Source organism: Lycium barbarum, chromosome 4 (assembly GCF_019175385.1).
Source record: "Lycium barbarum isolate Lr01 chromosome 4, ASM1917538v2, whole genome shotgun sequence".
NCBI classification, from domain to species: Eukaryota; Viridiplantae; Streptophyta; class Magnoliopsida; order Solanales; family Solanaceae; genus Lycium; species Lycium barbarum.
Window position 1 is genome coordinate 19763626 of NC_083340.1, and position 12306 is coordinate 19775931.

General features: G+C 31.1%; 1 pseudogene; it reads left to right on the forward strand.

The window, feature by feature from the left end:
- Window positions 1-2682: 2682 nt before the first annotated feature.
- The window catches only part of LOC132637246 (salviol synthase-like), a 37585-nt pseudogene continuing 27961 nt past the window's right edge, over window positions 2683-12306 (forward strand).

The following is a 12306-nucleotide window of genomic DNA, read 5'->3' on the forward strand; positions in this document are numbered from 1 at the left end:
TATACTATAAGACAAAACAAAAGTTTAAATGGTAAGCATATTTTGGGCTCGATTTGACGTAAACAAAGAAGAGAAATCTCTGTGATCTCTTGGCTCAAGCGGACAGTATGTGTGTTATGGATTTGAACAGTAGAAAATATAGTATTAGAGCTAGACTCCTGTTGTGACATAGTGGGGCGATCCTTAGTAAGGATATGTTGACGTCCATGACAAGAGCGGATTGACGAACGGGATGCATGAGATATTTTGAGCAAATCTCACGTCAAAAATTAAGGGAGAGAAATAGTTAAATAATATAATAATTAAAACATGCAATAACTTTAACATGGTACACGCGTTTTTTGCCTCAACAGTGTGATCCCACAATTGGGGTCTAGGAAGGGTGGGGTGTACGTAGACCTTAGAGACGCATTGTTTCCGATAGATCCTCGGCTCAAGAATTTTGCCTCAATATAATCCAGAGGGACGAAGCTAAAATGAATAAATGAAATATAGCACAAGTGTTTTATGAGCTTAAAGTATGTCATGACTAAATACACTTTTGATATGTCAATCTTCATTACCTATTATGTTACCTAGGTTAACTTGCAGGAACCAAAAAAACTTGTATTTCAAATTATTATAAGAATCATTTAAATAAGGGATTATTAATTAATTAAAGATACGTTGTCGTCTACTCAAAATTGTCACTTAGCTGGACAAACTTCTCAACAAGCTAATTAGTAAAGAAATACAACATTGGACAAAATAATGCACGATATGTAGTCTAGTCAAGCAGCCACTTTTGAAAGTACTTATAATGCGATAGCAAGTTTTGACTGTAGTTTTTGTGGCAGGAAAATTTGGTTTTTGGTGGTGAAAAGGGCATGAATTATTTTTCTTTTACTTTCTTTATGTGTAAGTTTTGCCTAAACTTTGGTCTCATCTGGAATTCATCCACTTGAAACAAAGTGTGGAGAAAATAATGCTATGCTAATTATTTCTTTAAAGTTATCCTTTTGCTCTTGGAAAATGTCGTACAAGACTTTTAGCTTTTTGTGTATTTGCGTTTGTGTATTTATTTATTCTCGTTTTCCAATTACCACGAAGATCATATTTTGAGAAGAAACGTGAAAGTTTTGCGTTAGTCTCAAATCTCAATATCAAAAACAAAAAAAATCAATTTTATTCCACCTAGGCTGCAGTTGTTAAAAGAAACGTTATTTGTGAAAACTATTTACAGCAGTTTCTCTTTTTAATCAATTTTTAGTATTTTATCACGCACAGAGATAAATCTTTTTTCTGCCGTACTAAACATATTTTGAAATTATATGTGTAGTTTTCAAAGATAAATTTTTTTGTGCCCTAAATATATTTAATTTCTCATTTAGTAGTATAGTGAACATAAAATATATCTCCAGCTGGGCTAGCCATATGGCAAACGGAAAAAGGCCTAAATGTCCTCGAACTATGGGATTTGCTGTAAAAATGGGAAAAGGACACTGTGTGCCCACTCAGCCAAACTAATCTTACATTTAATCATTGTTTGGGTTTAATTCCACAAGGTCTCCGTTCGGCCCAAAATAATGCCAAAAAATGACCAATCGGCCCAAAATAATGTCAAGGCTGACCGGCCCAACAGCCCAGACGCTTAGAAAAAAAAGACTTTTTGTGCCGACTAAGTCGCCACTAAAGGGCTGCTACAGCATAAATACATATGTTGGAATTATATATACATTTTATATACAAGAATTATATAGTTTATATGCATATGCTGGAATTAATCATACATTTATTTTACATAAATTATACGTTAATTATACACATATTATACAATAATGGTATTATATTTTTTTTTTTTTACATATACAATAGTGATACATGTTATATACCACAATGATACGGTTTCTATTATACATTTTTTTATACGTGTGATACACTTTCTATACAAGACTGATATAATTTATATACACATGCTGGAATTATATATACACTTTATATACAAAAAATGATACATATTATATAAAAAATGATACAATGTTCTATTCTATACAGGGCAGTTTCACTGTGCTAATACACATTATTTACACAAATGATACATATTATATACAAAAATGATACATAACTTAGTGATTCATATTTTATACAGTTTCTATACATTAGAGATAGGTACTGATACATATTTTATACACAAATGACACATATTATATATAAAAATCGCCTCAAACATTTTTGTGTTTGGGTTTTTATTTGAAAATTGTCTTATTTAAGTTTTGGCTAATGGATGGGATTAGTTTGGTGGGTATAATTTGGGTTTGGGAAAAATTTGGTTAGAGAGTGGGATTAGTTTCACCCCCACCGGCCATTTGTGTCCTTTTCCCTATAAAAATGTCATCCGTTTACCTTTGCGCTCTAAAATGCCCCTGCCGTCAACCTATTGGGCCTAAATTGCCCTTATTTTTAACGGTGGGGGCATTTTTGACCCAATAGATGGACGGAGGGCAATATTGTACCAAATCCCATAGTTCAGGGGCATTTTAGGCCCTTTTTCGAAAAAATAATTAAATTTATTATTTATTACGTGGCAAACATAGTTTACCATATAAATATCATTTTAGCTTTAATCTAACACTAGAAGAAACTATAGAACATTTTAAAAAATGTGAGCATAGAACATATAATTGGGGATACAGAGCAGAGAGTATGTCACAAAAGAAATCAGACAATTTTGATAAAATTCTAGCTGAAATGCAAGACAGTGATGAAGAAACAGAACTAGACTCAATAATAAGCCAAAAAGAATTAATGGAATCCACTTCAACTAGTTCTAGCCCATTCCAAAGAACAACTGAGCAACAATTTACAGTAGATACTAGCACAGGAAATGTACCAAGACGAAGAGTTTTTAGAGTAGGAGAAGTACCTACAGAAAATATAAGACCTTCAGGAAAAAGAATGCCTATAGAAGAACCAATTAAGTTACAAGAAGGAGGTAGTAAAGGAAAAATACTAAATATAGCAGCCCACGATTCACAAATGTAGAACTCAGTAATAGACATATGGAAAGGTATAGTAGTAGCAGATTATATAAAAAGCTATACAGATACAGACACAGAAATAATGTATAAATATTTAGAGACTTTCTTAGGAGAATCAACAAAAGGATTATGGGAAGCCTATAAGTCAGAATTCCCTCATGAATTTCAAGCCTTAATTGCCATGGGAGCAAACCCCTATAATTTTACAAACAAGATACATACTGTAATTACAGGAGAAGACCCAAATAACGGATTAGTTATATTACAAAGAAATGCACTAATAAAATTAGAACAATTAAGTATAAGTAGTTGGTTTCATATTAAGAAATTCTTAAATGATTATTTCTATTATTGTACTATTAGTGGAAATGCTTTTGATCAAGACTTAGGTAAAAAATTATTTAACAAATTACCAGGAGCTTTAGGAAGAGAAATCGAAGATAGATGGTATAAACGAGAAGGAGTAATACAACATCCTAATGCAAGATGGTCCATAGGACATAAAATACAACATATAATGGAAATATTACAAGAAAAGTGTACGCATATACTAATACAAAAACAGTTAAAACAAAATGAAATGAGTTTTTGCAAAAATGTAATATACACAACTCAAAGTTATGATAAGGATAATTATAGAAAGAAAAAATATAGAAAGCATAGACCACAATACAATAGAGGCTATAATAAAAAGAAATATTATCTTAGAAAGTCATCAGCAAGAAAGCCATATTTAGATAGAAATAGACATGTTAGAAAATATAGAACAGAAAGAAATTACAAAAATAGACTAGAATGTTTTACTTGTGGAAGTGTAGAACATTTAGCTAATACATGTCCAAAAAGAATAAATACTAAGACAAGAAATTCACAGTTAATAGAAGATTTTCAGGAAACCTTAATAAATGTAGATTAATATATGTCGAATAATGAAAGTATTTATTCTATAGTAAGTGTAGACGCCGAAGAAAAAGCTAAAACAGACTCATCAAACTCAGAAGAAGAAGAACTAATAAATGATTTAGGATTAGAAAAATTAGATTTAGAAGCCATCCAAGCAAGCACGTTAGCAAATATATCTGAAAACTGTAATCATGACTTTCAAAGAAATAAAGGATTAGATAGTAACGCATGTTTATTTTGTAAATGGTACCCTAGTAAGGATAAAAGAGTTAAATGTAAAAAATGTTATGTAGAAGGATGTATTATGTGTATAGAAAAAGAATATAATACAAAGGTAAATAAAGAAGAAAAACGTAAAGAAATAAATGATCCTACCATAAATCTAAGAGTAATGACATTAGAAACAAGAATAAATGAATTAGAAAAAAGATTACAAAATTAGAAAAAGGAAAACAAATAGAAGAATGTGAAGAAACTGAAGAAATAGTTTCATCTGACACAAGACCAATAATTAGACCTCTTAATCCAATACCAGAAAACTATCAAGAAGAATTAATGAGTATAGAAGATTATGAGGCACTAGTATGTAATGAAGATAAGAAATTAGGAACAATAAAAATACTCACAAGAATAAAAATAGATGACTATGAAATAGAAAAGCTAGCATTAGTAGTTTCGGGGTGTACAAGTGTATAATAAATAAAAGAGTAGTCCCACCAAACTTAATAAAAATCTTAGAAAAACCAGTTGCAGCCATGCAAATGCATGAAACACATAATATATATAGACATTATGTTCATAAAGCATACATTTGCTTTGTAAATACATGCTCAGAATTTTACAAGCCTAGCAACAAAATGGATAAATTATGGGTAAGAGATTAATATATAAATGTAGACTTTGTCATAGGATTAGATTTCATGTTACATAATAATGGTAGTTGTATGATTACAAAAGATGGAGTGATTTTCTTGAAAAATATCACTCATACACCAGTACAAACTAATAAAGCTGAAACTAGAATATGACATAAGAAAATCCAGATTGCAGATCAAGTAAACCTGCAAAAGAAAAAAGATAGTTGCTGTAAAGAATGTGAAGGAACTAATACATGTTTTAAAGAAAAGATAAAGCCAAAAAATTTAATTCTAGAAGAAAACGAAGATAATGATTTATTAGAAAATAGAGATCTATTAGAAAAATACTACACTTTAATTTATGTAGAAACAGAATTATATAATTTCAAGACAGGAATAGAAAGAATAGGAGTTATAAAAAATCAAAAAGATCTAGATAATATAGTAAAAATATTAGATGAGATAGAAATAATATGATAAAAACCTTTAAAACATTGGGAAAATAACAAAGTTGTATGTAGGCTAGATATAATAAACCCAGAATATGTAATTAAAACAGCCTCAATAGAAGCCACTAATCAAGACTTAGAAGATTTCAAAATACAGAGATTAAAGAATTAATAAATATAGGAGTAATAAGAAGATCTACTTCTAAACATAGATCAACAACATTTATGGTAAGAAATCATAGTGAGATAGTAAGAGGAAAAGCTAGAATGGTAATAAATTATCAAAGACTTAATGATAGTACTAGAACTAATGGATATAAATTACCAAATAAAACAGAATTAATAAATAGAATACAAGGAAAGAAAGTATTTAGAGCCTGTTTGGATGGGCTTAAAAAAAAAAAACAGCTTATAAGCCAAAAAAAAAAAAAAATTGGGGTAGCCCAATTTTTTTTTTTGTAATTTTTACTTGGCATAACTTACTATGTTACATATTTATGTAACATAACTATACTTTTTAATAATTAAGTTTAGTAGCTATAATATTATATTTTTGCAACTTATAGCTACCCACTTTTCTACCATTAACTTACCACTCCCCACACCCCTATTTTTTAGCTGCACACTTTCTCTCTCCCCCCTTTTCCTAAATATACACGTTTCTAACTCCCCATCTCCCCTAATTTCGTGCTTTTTAAATCAGTTTCTGATTTCTTTCACTTCCTTTTTTTACTCTACATTAACTGCTCATTAATTTCAACCTTTTACCCCCAAAATTCAACTCTATTTCCTAAAATATGTAAGATTCTCTGTTATTTTTGCGTTTTAAACGACGAATATATATTTGAATTCATCTGTTGAAATATCGAATTCAAGTTGAGTTCATAATTGAGGTAACAACGTTTTCACTGCAACTTTTTTTTTCTGAAATTTTGAAAAATATAGTCAAAATATATGAAAAATATATCTGAAATATAGTCAACAGAAACCAGAATAAGTAATATTGAACATATTAATCAAAATATAATTAAAAAATATGGCCAAAATATAGTCATAATTGAGTTCATAATTGAGGTAACAATGTTTTCACTGCAACTTTTTTTTTCTGAATTTTTTCTAAATATAGTCAAAATATATGAAAAATGTATCTTAAATATAGTCAACAGAAACCAAAATAAGTAATATTGAACATAATAATCAAAATAAAATTAAAAATATAGCCAAAATATATATATATGAAAAACAACTAAAAAGTTCAGAAAAATATAAAAAATAAAAAAGTTGCAATTACATGGTGAAACGTGTAATTCAGTTGATGAACAAATCAAGCTTTGCATGATTTATGGAACATTAAAAAGAGATTTTTTTTAGTTATATTTTGGGAAAAAATATGAAGAGAGTTTTTGAATTCAAATTTTATGTGAATGATTAGATGTTGAATGAGATATGTGATTAGATATGGAAGAGAATACGATTTGCGTGATTTATGGAACATTAAAAACAGATTTCTGTTTAGTTTGAAAAAAATTTCTTTTCCTTAAATAGAGGCATTATATGCTCAACAGTTCCGTGTATTTAGTCTATATTTTAGCTATATTTATGCGACGCGTCCAGGACCAAAATATAGGAAAAACTAGCTACGAATTATAAATAATGAACTCGTAGTTATAGCTTGTTAGAAGCAGCTTAAAGGTAGCTATTTGTGAAAATTTAACTTTTTTTTTTTAGCTTATTGGCTGCTTTAGATAAGCTAAGTCAAACAGGCTCAATTATTTTTTTAGGCTTATTTGAAGCACAAAATGACTTTAAGCTAGCCAGCCAAACACTCAAAAAAGCTGAAAACAGCTTATAAGCCAATCCAAACGGGCTCTTAGTAAGTTTGACTGTAAATCAGGATACTGGCAAGTAAGAATGCATGAAGATAGTATAGACTGGACTGCATTCACCTGTCCTGAAGGACATTTCGAATGGTTAGTAATGCAATTTGAATTAAAAACAGCTCCACCAATTTTTCAACGAAAAATGGATAGTATATTTGGAGAATGCAAAAGGTTTGTATTAGTTTATGTAGATGACATATTAGTATTTAGTAGAGATATAAAAGAACATTTAGGACATCTGTAGACGGTATTTAGACTATTTGTAGAAAATGGAATAATAATTAGTAAGAAGAAGATGTAATTATGTAAAAATTATATAAATTTCTTAGGAGTAGTACTAGGAGATGGTAAAATTAAATTACAACCCCATATTCCTAAAAAAAGCCTTAGAAATGCCAAACAAACTAGATAATACTAAAGAACTACAAAAATTCTTAGGAATAGTAAATTATGCTAGAAATTTTATTAAAGACTTAGGAAAAATAGCAGGACCTTTATACTCTAAGACAGGTTCTAAAGGACAAAAACATTTTAATACAGAAGATATCAAATTAGTACAGAAAATTAAAGAAAAAATAAAGAATATCCCTGACCTAAATATGCCATTGGAAACAGATTATTTAATTATAGAAACAGATGGTAGTTTTGAAGGATGGAGAGCAGTGTTAAAAGCAAAACCTAATAAATATAGTAGTAAAAATGAAGAAAAAATATGTGCTTACCAAAGTGGAAAGTACAAAGAAAAAGGTAATATGAGTAGCATAGACGCAAAAATTTTAGCTGTAATATACGGATTAAATAGTTTCAAATTATATATTTTAAATAAAATGGAAATATTAATTAGAACAGATTGTGAAGCCATAGTTAAATTCCATCAAAAGATAAATGATAAAAATAGTAGTCGAAGAAGACGGTTAAATTTTATAGATACTATTTCAATATAAAATTTAATTTTTGAACATATTAAAGGAAAGGATAATAACCTAGCAGACCAATTAAGTAGGTTAAAATCACTGTCAACTAATAACATTGTTTCATTATTGACAGCATGAGACCAACAATCCCAAAGACTGCAGACAAGGGAAAGGGCATTCAAGCCTCACCCCCAGACATTTACAGACAGACAGTATTAGGTAATCTTCATTTTAGACCACAAGCTTCACTAGGAAGTAATGTTTTAGAAAGAATACAGTTCGGGACAAAGCATAATTTAATATCTTTTCCACCGTCAAACATGACATTTAGAAAATTACCAGAATGTATAATAGATAGACCACAAACATGCTTGGTAGACAATCTATGGATATCATACAATAAAAAAGACACAGCATTTTATAGCAACCTTAAATGCTTTATGTCAATATTTTACAGACAAAAATCAAGACAAAAAATTTAAATATTATGTTGTAATGCATGGCAAGACAAATGGTATTTTTCAAACTTGGCCTGAAGTTATCGATTCAATAAAAGATATGGAAAAACCATTTTTCAAAGGTTTTCATGATTTTACTGAAGTATTAGACTATGCTAGAGGAATATTGGGTCCAAATTACTATATTTCTCCGGCACTTACACAAAATCCAGAAAAAAATTCCTCAATACAATATCCAAAAAGATACAGATAAAGTAATTTTTTGTGACCATTGTTCTTCCATGACTGAGGCATTCAAAAGACTAAACCAGAAAAATGAGACATTGATCAAAGCAAAAGCAAGACTCATGGAACAAGTGAGAGTGCTAGAACACAGACTTCAAGTGGTCAAATTCGAATTGGTTCAATCACAGAGTTTTCCATCTCAAGACAAAATGGATGAGACGGGTGTGCATTCCTCAATGAATGCAGTAAATCCACTGTGTCGGATAAGGATACAGCTAATCCGGTTGAAACGGTAGCCGGTAATGACTTATCAAATCCGATAATGACTGTCACTTTGCCAAAAAGTGAAGATGAAGGTTGTTCATCACTCCAGACAAGGCAAAGACTCCCAAAAAACTTAACAATAGGAGACAATTCAAAAAAGAAAAATGTATTGTCAAAAAAGAAAAAAATGAGAAAATAGAAGATATAGTAAAACAAACATTAGAAAAAAAATTCCAAGACAAAGAAAATCAAGACAAAAACATAATAAAAAATCCTAGTCCGGAACTATCTCCAAGTCCAGAAATGTCTCCAGTACCTAGTTTAGACCTTGAAAGAGATATGGTAGATTTTCAGAATAGTGCATTTCAAGATTCACAAGATCCAAACAACGTAGATTCAGGGATGAGTTTTGACTCGGTTGCACTACACAATCTAGACACGTAAAAATGACTGATAGACATAATATAATCATAACAACAAAGACAAAGCAAAAGCAGATTCTTTGAAGAAAGCAACAAAGACGGATAAGACAACTTTTGTTTGTCTTGGTACGGAGGAAATGGCAGTGCTATATTTACGATTTATTTGCTTTGGTATTAACTGTTACGCCCTATTTTGAACTGGGTCCAAGATAGTTTGCAACTTCCCGGTTCTTCTAACTGGTTTAAAAGGGTTAGAGTCGCTACCTAATTTTTAAGGGAAATCAGGAAACCTATATGTATTTATGTGTCTACTCAATTTTTAGTCCATGAAACCTATGAGATTCTAGATAAGGGTTTTATTTACCCCAAGGGGAAGGTATCAAGCATCCCTCAGAGCCTGTCCGAAGACAGTCCTTAAACTTAGTTTAACTGAACACTAGAGGGGGTTATCTATCTGTTTATCATTATTATTATATGTTTTCAAAATGTTATGACTTCATGAAAAACTACACTAGGTGATAATATACTAAGTATATACAGTGTATAAAAAATATAGTTATATCAAGTATCAAGTATTCATAAAGAATGTATAGTAAAAAAGAATATATAAAAGAGTATAAAGAGAATGGACCTCGTAAGTATAAAAGTATATCTGTTAGTACAAAGAGTGTATATATATGTTAGTGTAAAGAATGTGTAACTACATTAAGAATATAACAAAAATGTAAGACTAAAAAAAGAAATGGTATCAAGGATATAAAGAATGTGCGTCTATGTAATGTGCGTTTATGTATATAAAAAGAATGTATGTTTATTAAACATATAAAGAACATATTTCAAGTGTAAAAGAGTGTACGTCAAACCTAAAATGTACAAAGAATTGTATAACTAGGTAAATTAGTGCATAAAGAATGTAAAAAAATAAATTACGAATATTCATTGGTGTAAAGATTTTATATAACGAAATTATTCAAAAAAGTGAAGTTTATTTGACTTGTTCCTACCGTTTAGTTAAAAAGAGTGTTTGTTTAATGAATATCCTATCAAAAGAATAAGGAAGAAAAAAATTGTAAAAAGTATTGGTAAAAAATAAGTATAAGGAATTGTGGATAAAAAATGATTGAAAATAAGTAATGCCACTAGAGAATAAAAGATTTGTAAATAGACGACTTAATATTTGCCTAGCGTCAAAATGTGGATTTAACTTAATTAAAATGTGTATTAGTGTACACGAAACAATATAAAATGTAAGTTGTATTAAGAGTGTATAAAGAATATAAAATAAAGGATGGACTAATATTTTTGCCTAAACGTCAAAAGTGTGAATTTATTTAACAAAGTATTTATACCAAGTCAATTTAATCTAGTTATAAAAGTATTGAAGGCCTAAGTCTTACCTAAAGCGAATGACAATTTTAAGTTTAACAAACAAGGCGACAAGTAAATAAATATATCAACCCGTCATTCCAAAAATAAAGTTTCCACTATACTATGAGTTTATGTTTTGTACAGTTATATAAAAAAAATGCGGAAAGTAAATACAAACAGTGATTCGATGAAGTCTTCGGGTTCCTTCTGAGTGTCGTCTTCGGGACGTATCTCTGGGTACCTGTATAAACACTTAGTAAAAGTGTTAGTAAGAGAATAAATAACTATCGAATGAATTAAAGAAATAATGAATAAACTTAAAATAAAATAAAAACCCATCTTTTGTACATGGGAGGCCTTGGAAATCGACAGAAATTTCTTCATCGGCCATTTGGGTTTAGTATTCGCCCAAATGAATTTAACTAAATGCGATAAAAAAGTTAACAGTACCATTGATCGCCAAAAATATTTTTTTCGGGCACAAAGCCAATATTTATTTAGTAATAGAAATGTAAAATCAGTCCGACTGCAACGTAACAGGGATGAATGTAGTACAAAACCAATAGCAAAATTAGCTATAGCTAGATTACAACAGCAGCAATAACTAAAAAAAAAAATGAACTTGCAGAATACGCCCGACAAATGCAAAGACAGCGCCAATGATTTTCCAAAACAGTTAAGGCAACACAAAAATTATTAAAAGACAATAATAAACATAGCAATGGTTTAATGTAACATAGCAGTGATAGCAAACGTAGTAAAAAACGGGCAGCCATGGTCGTCGGAGCACGACAACTCCGTCCAGATCTGAACTTAGCGCACACACACACACACAAAAATCGTTAGAGGAGGAAGGAAGGTAGCAGCGACTGGTGGTGGTGTCGTTTGGCTGTTGGCTGCTCCGGTTCACCGGAGCAGCGAAGGAGACGAGGACGAGAGGGAGGGTTTGGCAGTGATGATGTTGTGGAGATAGAGCAGTAGTCGCTGGGGATGGTGGTGGTGATTTGGTTGGAGTTCACCGGAGATGAAAGAAAGGGGCAGTGGTGTTGTGGCTGGACGGGGCTGGGGTGGTGGTCGGCGGCGATGGGAAGGGAGAGAGGGAGACGAAGTGGGGCAGCGGGGGTGGTTTGGAGGTGTTGTCGTGGTGGTGTGGTTGGGAGACGAAGAAGGAGATGTGGGGGTGGTTTGGTGCGTCGCCGGAGCTCGGAGCTCCGGCGTGGTGGCGGCAGCGGCGGCTGGAAAGAGGAGTGAGGGGAGAGAAAAAAAATGTTTAGAGAGAGGAAGGCAAAAATCTGAAAATTCAAGTGTTGTGTGGAATAAAATGCCCCTCCCTTTTCTTTATAGTATATAATAACACCTACTATTGTCCAAAATAAAAGAATGCACCCCTTTGTCCCTTTTAAAAATGTATTAACCAATGGATCAATAACCCAACCCATCACCTCAAATGTCAACTTTTAAAATGGTGACGAGACCTTGACTTGATCGAATTTTTGCTCTGCATTTAAAAATTAATTGCTCCGGTTTTCTCTGCACTGACGGACTGTAC